The following is a 3,802-nucleotide window of genomic DNA, read 5'->3' on the forward strand; positions in this document are numbered from 1 at the left end:
GGGTCCTGCTGCGGGTCCTGTGCGCTGTGTGCGGACTGCGGGTCGGACTGAGTGACCTCCTGCTCGACGGAACAACAGAGCGGACTGAAGCAGCAGCAGCAGCGGGTCCTCCGGTCCTCCGGTCCTCCACCGTGTGGCAGATATGAGAACTAGTAACGAGTCCGTTAACCCTTCAACCGCCGCAGACTCATCACGGAGGATTACCGGACACTGCAGCTGGAACTAATTACATTCACTCACTCACTACAGTGCTGTAAACATACACATAAATTACATTTAAAACTTTAATTTCAGTCATTTATAGTCACATAGTAGTAGTATCATTTTTATTATTTTATTATTATCATTATTTTTATTGTTATAATTTTTATAATTTATATTTCATTATTTGTCATTATTATTTTTATAATAATATTGTATAATTTATTATTATTGTTATAATTTTATTATTATTATTGTTATTTGTTGATCATTGTTTCGTTTTTATAATATTATTATTTTTTTATTATTATTTGTATAATAATATTTTAGAATGTATTATTATTGTTATGATTTTATTATGATCATTATTTGTTATTATAATAATTGTTTTGCTATTATAATTATATTTTATTATTGTTATAATTTTTATTATTTCTATAATATTAAATTATATTTTTATCTGTTTTATCAGAATCTTTATCACTTGAAACTGGATCATATTTTATGGAGAGAATATATATATACGTCCTCCACTAACTGCAGCTACATTAGCAGTTAGTGGAGTTGAGGCAGAGCAGCCGGAAAACAAAAAACAAATTGAGTTTTTTGTACATTTTGTGTCATAAATTGTTAAACAGTGGAACAATATAACTGAGGATGTGACCTTAAAGGGTTAAAATGACCTTTTCATGACTTTAACAGATAAAAAACTTAAAACTTAAAAATATTTGCACATGAAACGGAGGCATGGCGTCGGTGTTGGTACAGCAGCTACGTCGCTGTGTGGTAATATTAGTGCTGCTCACATCATCCAGTGGTTGACTGACCTGTCTGTGTGGAGGAGGAGGAGGAGGAGGAGGAGGGTGGTGAAGTCAGGCTCAGTCTGAAGAGTACAATGCTCCTCCACACAGTCAGTGCGAGGGAACGTGAGCCTGTGACAGACGGCGTTATTCTGCAGCCGAGGCCGCGGTGAACAGTCGTGATGGCCGGTGGAGCTCAAACTGTCTGATTGTGTCTCTCTCGGTGGATCTTCGTCCCTCAGATGGTTTCTATCAGATGATGAGTGTGTGTGTGTGACGCTCAGGATTAATGACTCACTGCAGTTACACTGGCCTCATTTCTTTATTCAAACCCACAAAACGTCACGTTCAAGTACTCAGAGCCTTTAATTCACTGATTTTATAGATATCTTATGTTATATTCAGTATATAACAATAATACAGATAAACTCTAAATATTGAACTCAATAATTACAGGAAGTTTATGTAAAAGGAGCAGTTTGGAGGAGTTTTGAGCAGATTATTTCCTGTTAATATTGATTACAGATGAGTTTTAGGAACTTTTTATACAATTCTGTGTCATTTTTAACAATCGTACATATTTAAAAGGCTTTTTTGGGTTGTTTTAACTTTTCTTACGCAGAGATTAAAGACTCGACTGTGTTCAGCTCTTCAAAGTTTATAAATTAATAATATAAACTTAAAATTAATTTAATTAACGTATTCATTTAGTTTTCTTCACAGAAATGGAAACATGCTGAGATATCGGACTACTGTGTATATTTTTTAAATTTTCTGACACCACTTAAAGTCAAGAAGGCCTCGCGACCCTCCGTGAAGCTTTGGCGACCCCTAGTGGGGGTCCTGACCCGCAGGTTGGGAACCACTTTACTTAAAGGGAAACAGCGATTTTACAGATCAAAGTCTGTTTCCAGGTCTTTTGGTCTCTATGTTAAAGCCTCTAGAGGGAGCTGTGTGATGTGACATCACCTGTCTCTCAAAGAGGCCTTTATAACTTTAAGCTTTAATATAATTTAAACAGGTAAGGTAATAAACTGACACCAGAGTGGATTTAAAGGTCCAGAGAGAAACATTGAGGAGGATCTATTATAATATTCATCTCGAGGGGCTTTAGTGGACTGATGCATCAGTGTTGGAGCTGCTGCAGGTGGACGCAGTTTGAACACCTGATGTCGCGTCCCTCCAGTTAGAGTCTAAATATAACAGCAGGTGAAAGTTAATTTATCATCACTGCAGCTCCTCAATCATCATTACTGTGGACAAACTGTATATTTATGGATCCACAACAAACAGATTATATTTAAGAATGAATGTAAAATATTTCATTCTGGGATATTCTGTAGCAGTAAAATCAAAGCAGACTATATTTTCTGTATTGTGTAAAAGTAAATACCAGGTTTTGGTAGTTTAATTAGTATTGATTCAGGTGTTCTTGCTGCAATCAGTACTTGAAATCATTTAATTCAGTTTACACCTGAGTCTAATCAGGCCTGTGTGTTTGTATCTGCTTGTCTCCAACAGGTCAGTGATTCACAGCTTTAAATCAAATGTTAAACTCAGAAGTTAAAGAACTTTCCCACAATGTCAGGAAAGAGGAAAACTTTAAGTTCAACCAGTGGTCGAGAGCAGTAACTAATATTCCTCCAGTTCAGAGCGTTCAGCTTCGAAAAGACAAAGACTGACAACTGTTATCTCCATTAGAGGGAGATTGTGGAGACAGAATTTAGAAACATTTGGGATCTTTTAGCCTCACGTTCCCACAAGCAGTGATAAAGGAATAGTCAATATCACTGATATTTGGTCATTTTAACCAAATTCCAGGACAATAAAGTGGAAATATTCACATGTAGTTTAGTACTTTCCCCCCCACAGACACATGACAAACTTTCAGCTTTACACAAACTTTTATTGTTTAAAGACAAACACTTTGAGATTTAAAGTTTGAATTTTGCTTTTTGGTGAGTGAAACATTTCTATTCAGATCTGAGTTAAATAAATGAGTAAAGCTTAAAAACAGTTAACTGATACCATGAAATTACACCACAACCTGCATGATTGCTTAATGACATCAGAAACATGATAGGACAACAAAAATCAAAGAAAATATCCATCAGGGGGAGACTCAAACATAAATAAGGCACTTAGACACTGGAGGTAGAACAGTCTCTAAAGATTGAAGTTATCGGTGTAAAACCAGCAGCTCAGGACTGACATGAAGGCGCACTCAAGTAAAATCTGCGTACCGAGAGACTTTTATAAAGACGTTGATTAAAGAGAAATAAGTGCCCAGAAAATCAAAAAATTCATAAAAACATTTTATTAAAAAACTAGTAGAGTTTCTCCACAGGTCGCTATCAACAATCTAATATAAAGTGCAAGAGAAATGTCCTCTGAAATGTAAAAAGTTCCCCTCAAGAACTGATCACAGCGGCCGCCATGTTCTTGATTCTCTCAGTCTTCTCGCCACCTGCAGGCGCAGCCACAGGTTGAGCTCAGGTGACAACATATGTAAAGTTTGTTACAAAATACACGTTTATTTTTTATTGAGTTAGTAGTTGTCGGCCGAATTGAGCAGAAGAATGACTGGTCAACAAATAACAAGCGGTTTTGTTGTCTTTTTTAGCTGGTGTTTCTAGAGTTGACGTGTTGTTGACGGAACGGACGTTAGGAATTGTTTCAAATGTGTATTTCTTAAAGGGAGGTGTTGGTGCATGTGAGCTTTTGGGGTAGGGTTTGCGAGGTTCATAATGGCTGATATGGGGAGGTTCGATTGTGTAAGCGTTTAGTCCCCCAACTACACG

General features: G+C 36.7%; 1 protein-coding gene across 1 annotated transcript in view; it reads right to left on the reverse strand.

Annotated features, from left to right (window-relative positions):
* LOC118320857 (CD82 antigen-like) overlaps window positions 1-99 on the reverse strand; it is a 29,349-nt gene extending 29,250 nt beyond the window's left edge. Inside the window, exon 1 of the mRNA XM_035651979.1 lies at window positions 6-99. The gene's annotated coding sequence lies outside the window, so the exon portion shown is untranslated. The remainder of the gene's footprint in view (window positions 1-5) is intronic.
* Window positions 100-3,802: the final 3,703 nt, after the last annotated feature.

This window comes from Morone saxatilis, unplaced genomic scaffold, assembly GCF_004916995.1.
Source record: "Morone saxatilis isolate NCDOM2014 unplaced genomic scaffold, NCSU_SB_2.0 Contig11, whole genome shotgun sequence".
Lineage (NCBI taxonomy): Eukaryota > Metazoa > Chordata > Actinopteri > Moronidae > Morone > Morone saxatilis.